The sequence below is a fragment of the Ambystoma mexicanum genome, chromosome 8, assembly GCF_040938575.1.
Source record: "Ambystoma mexicanum isolate Mex_15411 chromosome 8, UKY_AmexF1_1, whole genome shotgun sequence".
NCBI lineage: Eukaryota > Metazoa > Chordata > Amphibia > Caudata > Ambystomatidae > Ambystoma > Ambystoma mexicanum.
In genome coordinates this window covers 1,277,163,608-1,277,186,717 of record NC_090929.1, presented here as the reverse complement: position 1 = coordinate 1,277,186,717, position 23,110 = coordinate 1,277,163,608, and the positions used below count along the sequence as shown (strand labels likewise).

Sequence of the window (23,110 nt, the reverse complement as noted above, 5' to 3'; positions counted from 1 at the left end):
GATACTTTCCGCGCACCCCTGATATGCACGTACCCCGTTCAATCGCGTGTGTAACTTTCCGCGAAACACCGAAATACACGTACCCCGCTCAATCGCGTGTGTAATTTCCCGTGCAACCCCGAAATACACGTACCCCGCTCAATCGCGTGTGTAACTTCCCGCGCACCCCGAAATACATGTGCCCCGCTCGCACAGGCCCAATTGCTGTATGTTGCCACTTTTGTAATGCGCAGGGACGCTACCGCCTGCCTTCGTGTGGCGGACGTGTTTCGGCTCGTGCGTGTCTTTGGCTGTGCGTGGCTTTGCCCTATTCCATTCCATGAATACGTGTGGTTCGAGTGCGTGTGGGCATTCCGTCTGCTTCCCTGCTGTACATCCCCAGTTACGCCCTTATTTTCACGCGTTGTTCCCCATTCCGCGCGTTACGCCCCGTGTTCCGCCAATTTCTGGTGTATGCGCCGAGGTTGTGCGCTTTCACTGTGCGCATCGCGCACGCCTTTCGGGATGTTGCAGTGACGTGTGCGCCATGCACGGGTTTGGCGCACATCCCGAGGAAAACACACGCAGGGACTTCCATGAATCGCCTGTTTTTTTGCGCTTGCTCCTGCTTGCGCCTGCTTGCGCAAAGATTTTCGGCGCACGTTTGTTCCATGAATCGGCCCACATGTGTCAGTATGAGGATAAAGAAGACTTAACTATAATACAAACAAAACAAAACTATGAGCAACGTAGCATTTTTCAAGAAGTAACAAAAGAAATTGCACATGGTGTACAACATGAAAACAAAGAATGCACCTGCCAAAATTACAAACCTATTCTACTGTACTTCAGTGGTGAAGCTGGGTCTGGCAAAACAGACCTAATCAAAATCATCAGTAGATTCCTTCAACAATTGACAAACAACAAACTGTCAGCTGTTGTCACTGCCCCCACAGGTTTAGCTGCCTACAACATATGTGGTGTCACTTTACACTGATTACTACTCCTGCCAGTAGAACACCAAAACAAATTAGACTATTACAAACTTTCTACAGAACCTGCAATGGAACTACGCAGAGTATTAAAACAAGTGAAAATGCTATGAACATTTCAAGACACCGCGAGTGTTCTTAGAACATTTTCAACTTGCCAGCGAACAATACGGACAGCGTCCTCAGGACACCCCCATTTTGTTTATTTACGAACATTTCAGGACACCACGAGTGTTCTTAGAACACTTTCAACTTGCCAGCGAACAATACGGACAGCGTCCTCAGGACACCTCCATTTTGTTTATTTGCAAACATTTCAGGGCACGGCGAGTGTTCTTAGAACACATTCAACTTGCCAGCGAACAATACGGACAGCGTCCTCAGGGCACCCACATTTTGTTTATTTGCAAACATTTCAGGACACCACGAGTGTTCTTAGAACACATTCAACTTGCCAGAGAACAAAATGGACAGCGTCCTCAGGACACCCCCATTTTGTTTATTTGCGAACATTTCAGGACACCGCAAGTGTTCTTAGAACACATTCAACTTGCCAGCGAACAATACGGACAGCGTCCTCAGGACACCCCCATTTTGTTAATTTACGAACATTTCAGGACACCGCGAGTGTTCTTAGAACACATTCAACTTGCCAGCGAACAATACGGACAGCGTCTTCAGGACACCCCCATTTTGTTTATTTGCAAACATTTCAGGACACTGCGAGTGTTTTTAGAACACATTCAACTTGCCAGCGAACAATACGGACAGCGTCCTCAGGACACCCCCATTTTCTTTATTTACGTACATTTCAGGACACCGCAAGTGTTCTTAGAACAGTTTCAGCTTGCTTGCGAACAAAACGGACACATATTGCGTCCTCAGAACACCTCCCATTTTGTTTATTTAGAACATTTTAGAACAGCCGTGTTCTCCGCAGACAAATCGAACACAACAAGAGGGTCTACTACAAAAAACATTTAACCTATCTCATACTCTCCCACCCTCCCCAAAAAATCCTACACACCAATACACTCTACTAAATACAATTTTTAAACCAAGTTTCACCGCGCTGTCCGCGGACGTCCGCGAATCCAAGATGGCGGGCGCTACCGAAAATCTGACATGCTTCACGCTCTACGCCGTCCAATTTAGCGAACACATCGCATGTCCGCGGACATCACGCAAGCCGATTGCCCAATTAGAACACTCTCCGCGGAGCGAACAGGGAAGTGTGTCCGCGGACCGAACACAGACATCACTAAATTTTTGTGACCTACTTTTTGGTCATTTTAAAAAGAACTAGTGGACAGATTTTCATCAAATCTGCAAAAGCACGCTTTCGGGACAAAGCAGCTACTCCTGGTCCAAATTTGGTGAAAATCCGTCCAGCGGTTTGGGCTGTAGGCACGAGCAAATTTTTTTCCCCATTCAGTTCTAATAACAAATTGTTATAAATGTCTTCAAAGTTTGATGTAATCAGTGGGTCATTGGTGCAACTATCCGGAACAGTTGTTTCCTCGATGGCAGTAGAATTTATTACTGGGGGCTGATTTTATGGAAAAAATGTGGTGATCATACCTTTTTTTGCCACAATGTTATTCTTTGGTTTTTTTTTTATTTGGAAAAATGTTTTGGGACCCCCCTTATAACTGTGCCCCCCCTGGACGAATCCTCACCAAACTTAGCAAAATAATTCAAAGTGGACCATATACTTATTTTGCAAAGTTTGGTGAGGATTCGTCCAGGGGGAGCGAAGTTATAAGCCGCCCAAAAAGTGCCCTTCCTATGGAAACAGCAACTTAACCATAACTACATGGCTACTACCGCGGCCATGTAATATATATATATATACACATACACACACATTCACACTTTGATGGGATATAACATTGACATGTTTCATGATTAATGATTGTAAATATCTATATTCACCCAAAATTGTTCACTGGCCTGTTTCAGTATAGATGCTGTGCAGGGAACAGGAGTGTGTGACACTTCAGGACACTGATCTTTTCTTGATCTGCAGTAGGAACTTAGTGTACCAGAGCTGCCTTTTTTCAAGACAGTTGAGTCTGGTTCAACGTTTGCAGGCATTTTGCAGGCATTTTGACTACGTATTCACTTTGAATAGGCGTGCGCTCCATTTGATCACAGGTGCGTTAGGTTTGCATGACAGAGTTGGATGAACCTGAAATAAGCCGCCTACACATCACAGGTGCTTGTTGTTAGTCAGGCTCTTGCAAGATGGGAGCTGCGGATGCAGAGATGTGAGGGGCAATGAGTCTCTCACATTCCGTATCCCTGTTATTTTAAAAATGTAGCACTGTATATTCTTAACACATGTTAAATGATGGGTGATGAAATCACGTTTGAATTGCCTTTCAAAGTCAAGGGAATACTAAGTGAACAGTAACTTGTGGTTAATATGGCTTACTGTGATGTTAATTTAACACAACTGTGATGGCATTTGGCGACCATTAGAAAACAGAACTTGAAACTGCATTGTTTTCACTGTAAGTGCAATCTTACTCCAGTACCCTTTCTCTTTTATTATCTCTCTCTCTCTCTCTCTCTCTCTCTCTCTCTCCATCTCACACACACACAACCACACAGACACATACACACACACACACACACACACACGTGAACACTTCCCAACGTTTTTCAAATGCTTTGTTTTAAAGTTTGAAGAATAGATTTTGAATACATAGGCTTTTCACAGTAAATATGTAGAGATTATGGGAACACTGTGTTAAATGCTTGGATGATTTATAAAGTTAAATCATACACCACTGTGTACTAAATTAAGTGCATTCCACGTTTACGGATCACGTATTTACATGTATTTCTTAAACTATTAATGAAGTAGCAAACAATTAAACGAAAATAGACAGCCTGTATACTATATGTTATAAATGGGTCACCACCAACCTCAGTCTTCCATGACTGTTCTCAGAAATTGGTGAAAAGACCACAACTCTTCTAATTCTTCTAATTGCTCTGTTCTTAAACAGGCTCACAACATTCATAAGTTGGCTATAACCAAAGCCAAACAAACATTCTGTGTTCAACACTTTTAAGAGGGTACAAGCTCCACATGAAACTGTTAAGGATGCTGGACAAGCTGTGCCCTTTATCACCTACAGCTGTGCCCTCCATGATGTGGCACAATGTTATTCAAGCTTTCTTCCAGGATAAAGCCAAGAATATTCCAACAAACGATATTAATTCTAAATTGATGGAAATTAAGCTAAAACACAATTATATGTTTTAATTGTGGTCATAGCAGATCGGGAATCTTCATTAATCAGCATGCTACCTACTAATTCATTCGAATCACACCTTCTGAGATCATTATTATAGTGACTTATCTCATCCCCAATAATTGCCCAGTATACCCCGGTCTGTAGTTTTGTGGTTGTTTAGAATGTGTAGATGTGTTGAGTTCAACAATCACCAAGCTTATTAACCCTTCCATTAGGAACCTTCATGTTACTAGACAAAATATGCAGGTTAACCCTCTTATTAAGAAACTGTTTGCAGAGTCTAAAGTCTCTTACGAACCGCTGAAGTCTCAGTACGTGTACGTTTGGCACGAATTTGTATTATTTTTCACCCTACCGGCAATAACTACTTTATCACACGATGAAGCTCAGCAGACAGCGGAAATGCACGCTGCGTAGTACTCTGAAAAAGAGAGGTAAAAGAGCGTACAGCCTTAATCCAATTGGTACTCTCCCATCCCTGAAGGCAAAGTAAGATAAACCTACCTGGTGGGGGGCACTACAGCCTAAAATATCTGGGTTTCTCCTATCCGCTCCAAATACTAAATCCCCAGAACCAAGTGCAATAGAATTTACTGCCGCAGCAGATACTGTCACCCAAGTGGCCCTAAGGCCAGGATCCTTTTCAATCGATACCAATCAATCCCTTTTAAAGGTGTGCTTGGGCCTCCGGCGTGACTCCCCTGGCACTGCTATAAACTTCAAATGAAGAAGAGCACGGTTTTGGGAACATCATTGCCTCCAACCTGTCCGCCAGTCCGGGCTTACGTAGACTGGCCTCAACGCCAGATTTCATGGATTCTTCGAGCGACGATGAAAGTATTGCTTTAACTAAGGCAATTACTTTGCAAAAGAAATGGAGATTGACATCACCCAACTGAGAGCCATTACTACATGTGTAGGCAACATAGAAGTGCTCTGCCTGCTTTGCACCACTATTGCTGAAGAACAGCGTGACTTGAAATTCATCTTGGCAAGAGTTGTGGACTCACTATTAGAAGCTCGTAATACCCCTCCCATGGGCACTACCAAATCGGGTCTAGCACACTCTAGGGAGCTAGTGACAGTTAAGCCTGCTCCACCGCTAGAGCCAACCATTATGATTGACAGCGATGTGGAAGCCCGCCTGTCCCCTTGTGTCTGAACCGCCTATTAAAACTTATGCATTGTGTAGGAAGGAGCAATGCCTGCGCTGGTCTTACCTCAGGAGTGGGGGAAACCTGTACGGAAACTGAGTCATGGACACCGCCCTGATAAGGCTCCGACCCACTTTGAAGAACAGCCAGGGGTGGAACCTGACTCCGCTTCCAAGTCTGTCCAACTGCATATTCGGGATAGTAGCGAAATGGCGAAGCAGGGTGAAGCTGCCCCCAATAAAAGGGGTCAGAGTAACACAAACACAAGCAGATGGCTCTATCAGGGAGGTAGATCTGTGGAGCCTGACAGATGGATAGCTTGTACCGAATGGGTCGAGACAAGGGGTAAATATACACCCCCTGACAAATATTTTAGAGCCTGTGTCACTGCCACTGAACTCTGATTTCTGTCTCCACACAGTGGGTCGACCTCAGGCCAAGGCTCAGTTGGGCAGCTCAGAGACATCTAATATTACTGCCTTGTCTGGGGTAGCCTTGCCTGCCAACAATCAAGACCCTAGTCAGACTGAAGCATTCTCATTAGCTCAAAGGTGCACACATGCTGAAGGCCAAGATTGCGTGCTGGTAGGGGGATGGGTTAAATTATCAGAACTTAATCCAACCTCGAATAACCCATTTTTGAATCATTCTAATCTATTGGTTGTATACTCTCTAATACCCAAACTCACTGATCTGAGCACAATTGACATGACCCAAATTGAACTACCCAGGGTGGAAGACTATTACAATTGGGCATTGATCGAGTTTATATCACCGGCGGTGGTGTCTTTGTTATGTTCAATCACTGGTGAACTTCACAAATTGGGCTTTGAATTAACTGTCTGCAGGAAACATGTAACAAGTGCATACCATGATTTAGGACATTACACCACGTCAATGAAGAGCTCCTTGGGAAATTTTGGGGGGGGGGGCTTTAGGAACGGAAAGAGTTTATCTAAGAGCATCACTTAAACTAACCAAATCTGGTCCCGTCAAGTCTGCAGGTAGAGTCCATTAGTTGCTCAAAACGCTGCAAGTGGGTAATAATTGAAACTCAGTCGAGCAAAAGACTTTACATGGCTATGTTGGAATACCAGAGGCCACAGTTCTTTCCTCAAGCATCGAGAGGGGATAGTGCACCTGCAGAATTGTGACATTTCTGTACTACAAGAGACCTGGCTTACTAGCCCCTTTCATTTGCATGGGTTTCGAACCTTGAACCGGAAAGCCATTAAATTGGGTAGAGGCTGTACTAAGTGTGGATGAGCCTTGGGAGCTAGATTGCATATTGACATACAGCCTTTTCCCTGAGACCCTATTAAACCTTATGTTCTACCCGCAGTTATAATGTTTCCTGAACACTCATTGCAACCTATTTTGGCTATAAATGTTTACTTTCCCACCATGGCCTATGACCGTGAAATTAACTCCATCTTTAACATTATGGAACAAATGATTTATGATGGGGAGGAGATGCGCTCCAAAGGCCTTCAGATCATTGCGGGGGACTTTAACACGCCTACATTATACTGTCACCCTGTTATCCAGGCTATGCATGGCACACCCAGGATGGAACTCAGAAATTTGGGAACATTCTCCTCAAGGTGCACTAAATGGGGTTGTTTTGACCTGCTATGTCTTAATGTCGAAATAATGTCAAATAATTTAGAGGTAAGAGTATGCAGGACACATGGTATAATAATGTCTCTAACTCCTGTTTGGAATATGTGTTGGTGGATTGCTTGCTTTGGAACCACTGTGGGGCTCTGAATATTCAACATAATTCATTGAGCAATCATGTGATCCTTACATGAAGCACCTTGTTGGTTAAGCCCATTAACATCACTTACCTAGGCACTAAGCTTACTATCAATAACCAACACAATTGTATTGTTTGGTCAGACACTAATGTTGGTAGGCTTTCTATTTTTTTTTTAATCAAACACAGTACTGCAACCTTGAATTGGCTCAAAAGCAACGAGTGGAATTTCCAAGTCTTCATGAATTTGTTGGGGCAACACCATTGTCTGTTCTGGCAGGACAATTCCTGCTTGAACACACGAAGTGGCCAATTTGATGGGGCTAGTCAGAAAAGCAAACATTAATATAGAAACTCCATAGTGGCCATTATTAATTACCCAGGTATGGCTGACTCTGAGAGGAAATCTCGACTCAGCAATCTGGCAACCAAATATAAAAACTGAATAAAAATACATAAGGGCATATTGAATAACGCTTATTCAATGTTTCTGTTTGATTTACTCAAGATGAATGATAATAAGAGGTTGAGGCCTTTATTAGGCAATCTCTCAATGAAAATTCAAAATATGATGAAGTCTCTGTCTCTGAAAAGGACTGGGTGACTTTCATCAAGGCTCTCAATCATAAAGATGCTGCCCGAAATACTTGCAGACAGATTAGAACCCCTAATACTAATGGTGTGCATGACTTCGATCAGCGGGACATCCTCCTGATTGTTCAAGCTCTAAAAATCTCCAGAGCTTCTGGCCCGGATGGGTTTGCTAATGTAGTGATCAGGTCATATCCTGAAATGTGGTCTTGTGCTCTGTTTGAAATGTTTGTTGACATATGGAGGTCTGGTATTATTCCATCCAGCTGGCAAACTTCCATATTGATTGTAGTATTTAAGAAGGGCCCCAATAACAATCCGTCCAACTATCGACTGTTAGCAATGTTGGACTTTACCTCAAAAATGTTTGCCTCTTTACTTCCAAAAAAAAGAAATGTCTGGGTAGAAAAGAACCAGCTTCTGCATACATGTTAAACAGGCTTCTGCAAGAAGCATTCAACTGTGCACAACATCTGTGTTTTACTAAGTATAATATCAGAAGCCATGCACATGAAGCGTAAGCCTTTATATGTCTGTTTTATTGATTTCTCAAAGGCTTTCGATACAGTGAATCGATCTTTGATCTGGTCTAAATTGCAAAAATGGAACATTGATCCACCATTACTACATTTCATTATGTCTCTGTATGCAGACACCACTGTTAGAATTGGCACCAACTGTGAGGGGCATTTGACCCAGTAAATTGAGACAAATGTGGGTCTAAAAGAGGGTTGTGTGCTTGCACCTACATTATGTAATTTGTAATTGTCAGACATGGTGCAGGCTACACAAGTATCATCAGCACAGATATGTTTAATCGATTTTAATACAGCCGACACGTGTTTCGACCCAACTTGTCGTTTTCATGGCTGTCAACATAGAACACAGTTCGCAATGAGAAACACAAAAAGAATTGGTAACAACACATTTTTAGACAATGAAATGAGAACAATTGGTAAAAAAAGAAAGCAAAAAGGCCAAAATAACATACCGAAAATCAGGTGTTGGCAACAGGTTTGGGTGGAAGCCAGACAGAAATAAACCATAAATAAGGAAATATATTAGATTACATACTGCCTCATCACGAGTTTGTCAGTAACCCTTAAATGCGGCAGTAACGCTAATACCACTGAATTTAAGGGTCTACCAAATCCCAGGTTTGGCAGGATTTACCCCTAGCTCTGAGATGGGGGCAAATCCGACACGATTTTGCTGATTTTCTGCGCTATTACCGCTGTGCTAATATTGCCGGCAGTAGTTGCGCTGAAAATTCCCTATTGGGTCCAATGGGGAATGGAGAATTCCTGAATGGGCCCAATGGGGAATGGGATCTTACCATTCCGCCAAACCCGTGATCCGGCACTAATAGCGCCGGGGTTTGGCGGTAACTCTAATAGCCGTGGCGGTAATACCACCGGGATATCGCCCAACTCGTGTTGAGGCCCATAGTCTCGAAAAATCTACTTGTCACATTCAAAAGCATATCAGTTGAACTGCAACAGCATCTCACTTGAACCGTTGCCTCCATACCATGGGAAGAAATGGATAGAAAAAGAGAGTGAGAAAAAGAGAAAAAATAGTAAATACCGAACCCAAGTGGGAGAAAGATAATCCAGGTTCTGAGAGTTACCAAGTACCCAGGTAGAAATAGTATTAACTATATTAGTGTGGAAAGCAATAAGCCCTCCACCACCAATCAGACATTGTTTCATAAACATGCACAGACATTGCTTCACCGAAAGACGTTCATTTCGTGATTGGTATTTAAACCAATAGTAGTTGAGCACAGAAAACAAATGATTTTACATTCAATTTGTCTAGGTTTTAGCACTAGGTCTCCACCACGTTAACTTTTTTTGGCTTGCATCGACCAATAAATCTCAGATCTGACATTTCTCTTTTTCTCACTCTCTTTTTCTATCCCTTTCTTCCAATTGAATGGAGGTACAGGTTCAAGTGAGATGCTATTGCAGTTCAACTAAGATGCTTTTGAAGGTGGCAAGTTGATTTTTCAAGATTATGTAATCAAATATATTTCCTTATTTATGGTTTCTGTCTGGCTTCGCCCAAGCTTGTTCCCAACACCTGATTTTCGGTATGTCATTTTGACCTTTTGCTTTCTTTTTTTTACCAATTGTTCTCATTTCAATGTTTAACAATGTGTTTTACCAATTCTTTTTGTGTTTGTCATTGTGAACTATGTTCCATGTTGACAGCCTTGAAAACGACCATTTGGGTCGAAACACGTGTCGGCTGTATTAAAATCGATAAAAAATATCTGTGCTGATGACACTTGTGTAGGTGTGACTATCGCCTTAAGACCACAACCTTTAGAGCTATATATGTGGTGGGCTTTGCGCGTTTGACTTAATTCCCAAACCAATTGTGACTACTAGTTATCAACATTGACAAAACTAAAATTTTGCACATAAGAAGGGGATTAACACATGATATTGGGCCTCATTACGACTCAGGCGGTAAGGGTTTTACGGCGGCGTTAACAGCGCCGACCCTTACCGCCTGAGTACGAGGTCCCTTAGCGCCATGGAGGTTTTAACACCTGCTTTTAGCAGGTGTTAAAATCCATGGCGCTAAGGGACCATGGAGTTAATTACGCCACCGTAATTTACAGTGGCGTAATTAACGCCTTCCCCACTCCCATTATGCCCTATGGGGCAAAAATGGGAATGGGGAAGGGTAAATGGGGATTGGGGACTTACCGCCCCGCCAACCTCGGAATGGGGCGGTAAGTCCGCCAACCACCATGGCGTAAACGTAGTTTACGCCATGGTGGTAAAGGTACGACCCAGGCGGTAACTTACCGCCTGGGTCATAATGAGGCCCATTGGCTTCGTCTGGAGACTTAATGCCTCCCTGATTGAAGTTGTGAGCAATTACCTGTACTTACGTTTCCCTATTAGATTGCATCAAAGTAACAGGTACTTCAAGGACTTCTATCTGCCTAAGATTATGAGCATGTGGTTGAAACTAAAGAAATTCATTTGTAGAAATGGGGGTTTAACATCGAAAGATGATTGTTGTACATTGCACCTCTATTGTCCCTGGGATATTATATGGAGCGTTTCTTTTGTCTGAAGACAATAGTGCTTGGCTAGAAACCCTGCAAGGGAAAGTTTTAAGGTCTAATTTAAGAGTTCTTCAGTCATTACCATCATAGGCTTTAAGATTGGAATTAGGTGTCCAATCTTTAATATCGACATGTCTGATTGCCAGATGTAAACTATGGTGCTCAATGTTGTCTTCTTGCCCGGGTCTCTATTGTCACTTGTAGCCGAGCCAAATATGTCCACAACTAATGCTTTTATTGCTGGCCTTCAGGGCACTGTCAGTAGTCAGCTATTTGCAATTGGTATGTCTCTCACTGAGGTCATGGATAACACCAAGGGTCTGGACCTTTAAAAAAATAAAACTGCTGTTTGGGACATTGACATGAGCCTGACATTGCTATCATCTAAAATAAATGCATTACCCATATTCTAGTCAGAGCTTTACTTCTAATAAACCTTGTATTTATCTGACACAACTCTCTAATCCGCAAGTAAAGCATTTTATAGCATATTTAAGGTTTAACATCATCCCTACCAATGAACAACTTAGCAGGTGAGGGGTATCCCACGTGAAGAAAGGCTATGTAGGCTTTGCAAATTGACAATAGAGACCTCTCGCCATTTACTCACCAGTTGTTTGACTATGACCGACTTTTATCAGAAGAGTTATTCAGTGGAGCCAAGTCATGAATTGTTTTCTTAAACCAACCAATTCTGGAACAATATTTACTGTGCAAGGTCAATTGTTTTTACGACTGAAGCCTTTTATATTTGGAACGAGGCACTGAAGCTGATAGATAACTGAAATATGGTGTCGCAAAAAGTTAATATTGTTTTAGATTTGAAAGTAAATATAATGTATGTATTTTAGGATTCTATGCATATTTTTAAAAAATGTAATGTGATACTTATTCAATTGAAGGAACTTGCATCTTTTATTTTGGAGTTATATGCTAAAGGTTTTGATTAACCATTGCACAATAAAAGAAATGTTTAAAAAACATTTGAGGACTAACAACATTTGCTTGGGGTTGGCAATGGGTTCTGCCCTATCAAAGGCACTGAGCTGGCCTCTGCTGATGTGAAGAGTAAATCTACGGTAGATTTTGGATCAGGGAAAATCAGGATTAGAAATATTATTGGATTCGTCTGCATCTTTTGACACTTTTGCCTGCTCTAATTCAGTGCATTAGGGAAGTGGTGATGGCGTTGGATAGTGCATCTCATTAAATTAAATAAGTTCAAGGGCTAAGAAAGAAAGCAGGATTACAAACCTATTCATTTCAATATTTAGTTTAAGCCTTTACATATTTTGCCACTTGATCTGTGTGGCACATTTCAGATCTATGCAGAAATTCTGGTGAATATTATTGCTAACTCTGCTATCTCTGCTAATGATCTCATTTTATTGAAACAACTGAGATTTGAAATCATTATGCCACTATTACCCGTGCCACTCTCAGAGCAAGGCTTGATTGCAGCACACTTTTTTGTGTAGGTATAATCAACATAACCTCCATTGCATACTACCCTTGCAGCTCAGCCCTGCCAGAATCACATCCCTCCTGCGTTGAGGAAGCTGCACTGACTTCCTGTAAAGGCACCCACATAGCTCTCTGCGGCCGGGATCCTTCGAACCAAAACCTGCCACACTATGCATCCAATGAGCAAGGGCATTTGGCAGAGCTGTCTATATGTTCAGAGCTAAACAATGGAATCTGCTTCCAGAGGAGATACCCCACATTGAAGATCTCCATTTGTGTAGGTAGAAAATAAATCAAAAACGTCCTCTTGTGAGTTCTCTGCTTTTCACCTAACTCTGGAGGACATTGTGCATAGATACCTTTGATTTGTCAATGCAGAACCAAATGTGAAATATCACATATTTATTGATTGGTTATTGTGCTTTTTGCTGCATGAGGTTTCTATGTATTGTGCAATCAAAATATATGAACCGCATGTAGCAAAAACATTTTGGAGGTAGAAGCAAATGGCTATTTTGAGGGCAGATTCATTGGTGTCCAGTTAAAGTACCTAATTCAAAAGGATCGAATGCCAAAGGTCAGAGTCAATTTGACCTAAAACAAAAGGGTCAGATTTTGGGTTTTTTTAAAATAATTTTTTGGGGGTTTTCGTTTTGGAAAAAAAAGTGGTTTTTACCACAAAAAAGGGAGATTGGGGGGGACCCCCCCCCATACAAATAAAAAAAAATCGACCCTTTGGTTTTCGGTCTTTTTGATTCGACCCTTTGGTCATTCGATCCTTTGCATTCGAAACTTTGACCTAGAACCCAGATCATACTCTCAAGAATGTAGAGTAGAACAATGTGAATGTATACCACTACCTTTCCCATTAGGGGCTGTGCATCTCTCCTACCCCACCCAGAAATATACATAACACATTCTCTCACATCATATGGTATGAGGCATCCTGCGTAAAGTCTAGTTTGGTATTGCTTTTATGTTATTTAATAAATATGCCGGATTGGATTCTCTCATGTAGCCTTGCATAGTCTTTTATCTGTTTTGCCAAAGCAACATATGCTCAATCTTTCAAGTAAGTGGATGTAATCCTTCACAAAAAGAAGGTGCTCACATACACATTTGGCCATACTGACCAATCAGCAGTCCCTAGCACAAACATGAAGGTATTGTTCATAAACTGCCTCACACGGAATTTGTTGGTCCGAATCAATGATGAATGGAATGCGTATTTCCTTTAACAAGGCACACAAATATTACTGGAAGGGGATGTTAGTATTAACTAGGTATGACAATATCCTGGAAGTCATTGTGATGGCCATAAGGACGTCTAATATACGTTGGCCTCATCCAGAACTGCACCGCTGCCCTCATGGTGTAGGTCCTCATATCCTCCTCTAGTTGTGTGCTGTATCACTTTGTTGGACCCGTTTGATTACAAATACAGGGAATTTTAGGATTTTCAATCGTACCACTTTCCTTCACATCACTTTCAGTCATGCATAGTTGCATTCCTGTGTGGTGATGTAGGAGAGGCAGCTGTAACGTTGCATGCGTGGTCACCACATCAGATGTCACACTCATCAAAGTTGTCACATGGGCAGGGCACAAAAGGTTTTCTGAGCACTGCACAAGAGCAGCAGAGTCAGCCCCCGCCACCCCTCTGGGGGAGCCAACACACTGCACCTGTGGAGTGCAAGGCTTTTTGAAACCCCATCAAAACACCATAGCAACCATGCAGGAAGCACAGATGTGAAGATGCTTGGGAGTTGGTGTTCAGACAGATAGTACTTTCTGTGTGGAGCAACCGAATTGGTGGAGCTACAAAAGCTAATGAAGCACCTAGAAATTATTTGGAATGCCCAACAAATTAGTAGACTTATACTCACATAGAGAGGTTCCAGAAGCGGAGGTATACTGTTACTCTCTTCCCTAAAGATCCATGACCTGTATTATGCAGATTTAACCCGGCTACATAAATAATCCTCAAAAAGAAACCACCACTATACAATAATTGTGCATGTAAGCAGACCATGATCCTGCTTCCCAAACACCGACGTGTAATGTCCATTTACTGAAACTGGGTGTGTATTGTATCATTAACTGCTGAGAAAGCAGTGGTGTACTTGGCGGATATCAGCCAGCCAGCCTGTCAAGGCACTTACATCTCGTAGTACTCCAGGGCTCCTTCTCTATTTAAAAAAGGGAAAAGGGTCCGAGCCAAAAGGGCTAGCTAAGTTCCCTTATAAGAAAAATACAAAAAAGGATGGCGTAGTGAAGAAAAGGGTGTAAGACTCTGCTACTGATGGTTATCTCTGTACCAAGGGGGAGTTGGGGACTGAGAAGCGGGAACAGGCAAGTGGTGTGAGGGAGGAGAAGGTGGAGGGGATGGCAGCTTATGGCTTGTGAGGCCTGGGAGCAACAGGGGAGGGAGATGAGCAGGTGATAAAAAACATGGTGGACTGGTGAGAGGTGCCGCTAGCAAAATATCAACAGGCCCATGTCAGCTAATCAAGCCTGCGTTCCAACCAATGGGGTTGCTCAGCGCTTCTCCACAGGGTGCTATTGTCACTTGCTGTTAGCATAATCAAGTCTAAACTCCTCAATGGATTGATTATATTATGCCAGTGTAGAGCAATGTGATGGAAAATTTCTACTGACAATATGACAATATTTATCCCTTAAAAACACTAATCAAGCCATAGTTTACAGTCAGGGTGTGCAACGGTTATTCTGGGTAAGTGGTCTCTTTGCAACTACGGAGAAACCGAGATCTTCACATCACCCCAATACAATCAATATCTAGCTATCAAATGCACTTAAGCCACTCAGTGCTAGCCTTTGTGATTGAATGTATTACCCAGTCCTGTCTCCACTGGGCGCAATTGAGACTTTAAGTTAGATGAGGACCTCTCTATAGGACCCCACATAGGAGCAGTAGCCAGCAGCTACATTTATTATGTTAAATTAGTTTGAAAAATGCTTTCTCACCTCCTTTGTGTCCTCGGAATCACTGCAGTCTCTGCCTTGGTCTCTTCCCACCTTGATTATGACAATTTCCTCTGTTTGGGATTGCCAGATTTTCTTCTACACTACCTGTAAACAATTAACCTTCACTTGCATATCTCGTCACAGGTGTTTCCTATCACACCTACTGTAAACCAGGGCTAGCTTCACTGCAATGGCTTTCCATTTGTGAAAGAATCAAATGTAATATCCCTTGCATTATTTCCAGTGCCAGTCATAGCAATGACTCCATAAGGACACATTTCAGATCCATACTCCTTCCCGGCCACTACGTTTGTTTACACATAGGCTGATTAAAATACCTCAGTAGACTTGGTGGCCACTCTATTTCAGTGTCTGGTACTTCCCTTTGGAATAGACCTCTAATTCTTTTAATCTTGAACATTTACTGGCATTTACAGGTGCCTGAAAAAATGTATCTCTTTCCATCTTAAAGCTTTTTCTTAGTCCAACCCACACATTCCTCACAAAACATGCCTTATCTCGAGGGTGGTTGTTTGTCAAATGCTGCTGCACCCAACCTCCAACAGAACCATCTTAAAACTGCAATCTAGCAATCCACAGAGTGTGCATAAACAGCCCCAGCTCTGTTTTCACATTCCTATGTGTGAAGGTGGCTTGCTTGTCACAAAACGTACATTCGGTTATTCGGATTTCTGTTAAAACATGGGTGGTAGGGGAAGTGGTTTCCAAGTTTTCTTATGCAGGGACACCCTCCACGCCCTCAGTAAGAACAATGTTGCTGAACCCCACCAAATAGTAGAAGTATGTATATTTTCTATTAACTTTGTACCACTCCCCCCTCCACAACCCACTGGACATCCTCTGCCCCCCACTCAGGGGCCAGCTGTACAGTCAGAACACCACTGTCCTGGGGGTATCTAGACTTGTATATCTCACAGGACGCCAAACCAATGATGCCATGGTATGCCCCGGCATGACAGTGTTATTCTCACATGTCAGGATTGGCACCATGATATTGTCAAAGCTTTACTTCCTGAGCCCAGTGTCTTATGCATTCGACAAGGACCAGGCTCATTTACTAAAACATGTGTAGAACCAGTGTCTTGCACATTCAAAGGAAATGTGTACATGCAACGTATCAGAAGATATATCATTGTACAGTTGCATCGCAAGGGAAAGTCACATAGGTAGGTGCCTAATGCAGCATATTAAAACTTTGAAGACCATAGCAGTTACTGCTTTACACCCCAGTAAAAGAGATGCATGCTCTCAACGTGAAATAACATTGCAAGTTTAAAAAAAGGCTATTTCGTTTTGTCTGTTTCATGTGGCTGTAGGGCTCATATTAAGCACCTACCACCACAATGGAACTATGCCTGCCTATTTGAAGGAACTCATTATTCTCAAGACAAATGTCAGAACATTTAGATCTGAAGAGTCGAATTTTCTCACGGTTCCTCTTCTTAAACCCAAGAAGTCCAGGGATGCCCCTGTGTATCTGTTGCGCCTCAGACTTGGAATTCTCTCACTCCCTCGCTAAGAGTCACTACATCAACTGAAGTCTTTAAGAAAGGGTTGAAAACTGCCCTTTTCTCCTAACTCCTGATCTCGCCTCTACAATCTGACCCTTTCGGGACTCTGTTGTCTGGTTATTTTGTTTTCCTATCTATGTTGTGTATTGTAAGTTAATGGTTGTTTATGCTTCAGTGCCCTTAAGTCTTTGGGTATCTAGTTGCGCAATACAAATTCAATAACATAAGATAGCATAACATAACTACCGAAATGTACTACCACTTCCCCCTATACGTGTATCATCTGAGGAATATATGCAGCTGCAACAACTCAAGGTGAATATTTTGGAACCATTTTTATAAGCACCAAGTCATTGACAATGAGTTGAAAATTGGGAACTTTTTTTTAACGGAACCCCCCACGCTTGGTGTCCGATTCATAGAAAGGTTTGCGTACCGCAAAGTGAAAAAGTGCACTTTCTGCCACGCAAAACTCATGTTGCCAATTAATGGATCGGACTTTGCGTTTGTCTGCACTCATTTTGCGTGGGTACTTTCCTACGTTGCGTGGTGATGAACGCTTTACGCGATACACTGCGCAAAGTGTAGGAAGGGCCAGTGCAAAGAAACAAATAGGGTGCAGAAAATGCATATTCCCAATCCCGTGTGCAAAATGAGGAAGAACGAGGAATAACGAGGATGTGTTGAGGAACGCACCACGTAAATAAATTACATACCCAGTCAAGCACAAAAAGGCAGCTGATGGTGAAGAGGCAGCAGGTGAGGGAGGCGAACAGCATCATGACCAGTGCCAAGGTGAAAGAGAGGCGGCAAGGAGGTGGGCAGCAATCCTGGAGGATGCTTGCAGGGATGCCGAGGTGGAGGAGAGGTGTATGGTTGAGGGCCTGGAAGCCCTCCAGGCAAGATCAGTAGCCCACCTTCGGACAGAGGATGATGCGAGTGACTCTGCCCTGGTGGGAGCATTGCAAGACATTTGAGCCCGCTGCCAGTAAATATAGTTATAGTGTTAGGTTTCATGTTGGACTTTTATCTTAATTTCATCCTTGGACATTTTTACCCTTCCCCATATTTTATTATTGTAGTGTCAATATTTTTAATACAAGTTTATGAATCTAGATACCAGACTTCTCACAGTCTCTTTGCCCATGTGCAAAATCACTTTTTCAATGTTATCCAAATGCTTTTGTTTTATGACTCGGTTGGAGCCTCACTGTGGATGTGTGGGCTACACTCTTCATTTGTGCGCTCGATATTCAGTAGCTGCATCCCTCCTAAAGCATGGCCACACACCCACACACACCTGCAGTCACCCACTACCTTCTCTCTTATTGTGCTGCACATTTTCCACTCAAGTGCTGCATATTCACATGTTGATTAATCTGTCTGGCTGTACACGTTATCCGTCTCCTTGCCTCGCACGCTCTCTGACAGCCTTCACATCACCTACCCACAAGCCTGTTCTACTTGTGTCACTTGCAGGGACTTTGCCACCTCTGCCTACCTACCTACCTTCCTTCCTTCCTTCCTTCCTTTCTGCAGGCTGCAATGCACACATGGATTCAAAATTACTCACAACAATCTCCGATATCTCGGCTTAGGTGCTACATGGGCATTTACCTACAGCGCGTTGATGTCATTGCAATGGCACATAGGCACAATTATACGCAAAAATGCATTCCATTGTTTACTATGTCAAGTGTACATGGAGTGGTTAAAGTGTAGCTGGTGCTACTTTATGCTGTCCTGTTGATGTGCAACTTGAGTGTGGTGCACCAGGGAGTGCTGTAGGGAGCTACAGACATGGATTTAACAGCAATGCTCACAGTTGTCCATATTGCAGTTGGAAATGTGGCAGGTGTACTTCATGTTTGAGGCAAGCTGGAGGAGTTGAGGTATGTTGTTCAATATTGGACTGGTAGGGGTGCAAATATGCAAGGGCAGCCTGGTGTAGTGGGCTATGGTGAGTGGAGGTGTTGGGAGGCAGGAGCACTTGAGGGTGCAGCCTGGGGTGGGTGCAGAGGTGAGTGGGGGTGGTGGGAGGAGGGAGACTAGCGGGGGCAGCCTGGGGTAGTGAGCCAAGGTAAGTGTGGGTGGTGGGAGGTGTGAGCACTTGAGGTAGCAGTCTGGTGTGGGTAGCAGAGATGCATGGGGGTGGTGGGAGGAGGGAGGACTAGCAGAGGCAGCCTGGGATAGTGTTCCAAGGTGAGCGGGGGTGGTGGGAGCACTTGAGGAGGCAGCCTGGGTTTGGTGTGTGGATGTGAGTGGGGTGGTGGGAGGTGTGAGCACTTGAGGGGGCAGTGTGGAGTGAGTGGTGGAGGTAAAGGGGGTGGTGGGAGGTGTGAGCACTTGAGGGAGCAGTCTGGGGTGGGTAGCAGAGATGCATGGGGGTGATGGGAGGAGGGAGGACTAGCAGGGGCAGCCTGGGATAATGTTCCAAGGTGAGTGAGGGTGGTGGGTGCACTTGAGGAGGCAGCCTGGGTTTGGTGTGTGGATGTGAGTCGGGTGGTGGGGGGTGTGAGCACTTGAGGGGGCAGTCTGGGGTAGTGGGCCAAGGTGAGTGGGGGTAGTGGGAGGTGTAAGGACTTGAGGAGGCTGCTATGACTTAGTGGTGATGGGCCGCATTCTCGCCAGATGCTGTTTGAAACTAGGGGGGATGGTACATAGTTTGGGTGCTACTTGAACTTAGTTGGTGACGGTATGTAGTGTGGGTGCTGCATTGAGTTATGGGGGATGGTCTGCAGTTTTGCCAGGGTAATGCCTTGAGTTACTGTTGGCTGTTCGTAGTTTTGCCAGGGCGTTGACTTGAGTTACAGTGATGGTTCACAGTTTCGCTGTGGTTCTGCCCTGAGTTACGGGTGTTGGTTCTTTTAATTTCTTTTAATTACATTTTTTCCAGGGTGCTGGATGCTGGTGCAAAGTCAGACGCAAAGGTTGTTTGTTGGTGCTAGTTTTTGTTATTGTGGGGAGTGTTGTGGACATTCTGTGCGCACCTCGTCGTTTGCACTGCAGGTTACTTTGCACTTTAGAATCCATGAAATTGCAGACAGCGCATTTTCTCATGTGCAAGTAGGCACAATGGGCCTCATTCCGAGTATGGCGGTAAGGGATAGCGGCCACCGCTAACGAGAGCGGTGGCGGTAATCCCTTACCGCCATACTCCGAGTTCCCTTTGCGCCATGGAGGTTTTAACACCTGCTTTTAGCAGGTGTTAAAAACCATGGCGCTAAGGGACCTTGATGTTAATTACGCCACCGTAATTTACGGTGGCGTAATTAACGCCTTCCCCACTCCCATTATGCCCTATGGGGCAAGAATGGGAATGGGGAAGGGTAAATGGGGATTGGGGAATTACCGCCCCGCCAACCTTGGAATGGGGCGGTAATTCCGCCATCCACCAAGGCGCTGCCGATCCGGGTACGGCGTCAACCAAGGCGTTAATAGCGCCATTGGTTAGCGCCGTACTCGGAATGAGGCCCAATGTGTTTTATGCCACTAAGTAGTTTGTGGGGATGTGGTGCTTTTTCTATGAATTTGGCCCTTGATCTATTGCAAAGGCACCCAAAGCTGGGAGTACCTCTTTCCCCTGTATTGTTTCGTAAGTATATAATATCTGGTGGCAGTAGCACCTCGACTTTCCATAAATAAATCAATAACTACTACAATAGAACTTTGTCAGACATAGCTTTAACGTTGCAGTTTCTGTAAATTCCTTGTTAAATTGATGCTAAACTGGCTGCACGTGTGCTGGTATTCGGCTGTCAGTGGATTTGCATTTTCTCGGATGTCAACATCCTGCAGTTATCAGTGTTTGTGGAAGGGGTGACATTGTTTTGAAGAAATGCCAATTGACCATGGTGTAGAGAATTTGCTCCTCTGGGTTGCCCTTGCCTCACTTCTTCACTGTACTTGAGGATCAGAAGGTGGAGCTTATGTGTGTTCTTGAGGCAGTCAAGAGATTGGATAGTTGTGATATGTGGGAGGAATGCATTCCAGTGGAGTGGGGAAAGTAAGGAGAGAGTAGGCAGGATTAGATACAAGAGGGGTGGGGGAGAAAGAACGTAGCATGGGAGGGGAGATGTGGTTACGCAAGGTGGAGTGGTAAGAGGCGGATGGTTTGGATTATAAGGAAAAGGAATTCAAGGTTAATGTGATTTTTCACCAAGAGCCAACCGGCATTGTGGCAGTGCATAGAACTGGGGGAGGATTTGCGTATGTTGTAGAGGACTTTGTTAAGGGAAGGGAAGGAGTAGTGGGGGAGACCAAGGAGTAGGCTTGAGCAGTTATTGGTTTTGCTGAGCATAAAGGTGTAGATTAGCATTTTTTTGCAGAGTGGGTGGTGAGGTGGAGGCATTTTTTCTAATGTTGAGGCGACTGCATCTCTCAGAAGTGGCAGTAGTTGTAATGAACTGTTGGAGTTTAAGGTCGCTATCAATGAGAACACCAAGGATGTGAGCCTTGATTGATGGAGTGAATATGTGTGCTGCAAAGGATTTGGGTGATGGGCAAGTGGGATTAGCTGTGGAGGTGGGAAGACATATAATTTCCTCGTGGGAGGTTGCGGGGGATGGATGCAAAGGAGAAACACATCTGGGTGCCATTGCCATAGAGGTGGCTGTGCAAACAGAAGGGGGAAGTGAGCTTGCCCAGGGCGGTGTTGTAGAGTGTGAAGAGGAGTGGGACAAGGACAGATCCCTGTGGGACACCAGCAGAAAGAGGAGTGGGATGTGGTATGTGGATTCTAAAAGATGTAGAATGACAGGTGTGCTAACCACAGCACGAGCTCCTGCTTCGAAGGATTCAGGCACTTCATTTGGATGAAATTGTAGGATTTGTAAACAGCTTGTCCACCAAAAGTCCACAGGAGGGTCAGCCTGTATTAAGAATTCCTTTATATATAACTAAATAATATGGATATCAAGGGCAATGCAGTCACTTGAATGGACACAAATCAAAAACCTTTCAGTAATAAAAATGCCAAAGTTTTGATGAAGTGCATTCCAAATGCCGATACGGAATAGCAGGGCATCATGCCTGGTGTACGACGAATGAGTCGAATGCCATGTAGTGCCTCATTGTTTTTGTAGCCGTCAATAAGTGTACTCCTAACTGAGAAGTCTGAATTGGGACATGCTTTTCCCAAGTGGCTCTCTGATGTGCAAATATGTTCCCACTGTCTGCTGAACTCTCATGCACCTCCGCCAATGTGCACAGAGGGTTTATCATACAGTGGTATATAATGCATGCCCGCATAATGACAACGTTTCAAATCATAGTCGATTGAGAACTTCAGAAATAAAGTCCGTTGCTGTAGTAACACTTAAACTTTAAAGCGCAATGTATGGTGTCCCAACTTGTCTGCATTTCACATATTACAAACAGAACACCCTTTGCCCAGGAAAAAAAAACAAAAAAACTGAATCAATCGAGTAAGTCATGCACTATGCCCAGTTCCCTATGCTGTATTGCGCTCGACAAAGATCGCATAATACAAAATACACCGTTTTCGGTCAGGGATTTATTTGAAGGCAACGATTTTACCTCTGGCGGATCCATGGAGTGGGACTGTGCCTCTGTGTTCAGAAAGGATGTCCGTGAATGCGCGAAAGAAGTGCACTCGAATGGAGTTCAAAAATGCAGGAGCACCCCTCCTGCGGCTACTCCAGTGTGTCCGTGCTGCAGCTTGGTCCAATGCAGGAGCACCCCTCTTGCTTCTATTCCAGTGTGCCTGTGCTGCAGCTTAGTCCAATGCAGGAGCACCCCTCTTGCGGCTACTCCAGTGTGCCTGTGCTGCAGCTTGGCCGACGCAGGAGCACCCCTCTTGCTGCTACACCAGGGTGTCTGTGCTGCAGCTTGGCCGACGCAGGAGCACCCCTCTTGCGGCTACTCCAGTGTGTCCATGCTGCAGCTTGGTCCAATGCAGGAGCACCCCTCTTGCGACTACTCCAGTGTGCCTGTGTTGCAGCTTGGTCCAATGCAGGAGCACCCCTCTTGCGGCTACTCCAGTGTGCCTGTGCTGCAGCTTGGCCGACGCAGGAGCACCCCTCTTGCTGCTACACCAGTGTGTCTGTGCTGCAGCTTGGCCGACGCAGGAGCACCCTTCTTGCTGCTACTCCAGTGTACCTGTGCTGCAGCTTGGCTGACGCAGGAGCACCCCTCTTGATTCTCCTCCAGTGTCCTTGTGCTGCAACTTGGTCGGATGTCAGAGCACCCCTCTTGCTGCAACTCCAGTGTGTCTGTGTTGCAACTTGGTCGGATGCAGGAGCACCCCTCTTGCTGCTACTCCATTGTGCCTGT

General features: G+C 44.2%; 1 protein-coding gene across 2 annotated transcripts in view; it reads right to left on the bottom strand.

Annotated features, from left to right (window-relative positions):
• Nucleotides 1–22,492, bottom strand: part of LOC138472969 (heparan sulfate glucosamine 3-O-sulfotransferase 1-like) — a 1,058,871-nt gene extending 1,036,379 nt beyond the window's left edge. For both annotated transcript variants that reach the window (XM_069611399.1, XM_069611398.1), the window contains exon 1: nucleotides 22,355–22,492. The gene's annotated coding sequence lies outside the window, so the exon portion shown is untranslated. The remainder of the gene's footprint in view (nucleotides 1–22,354) is intronic.
• Nucleotides 22,493–23,110: the final 618 nt, after the last annotated feature.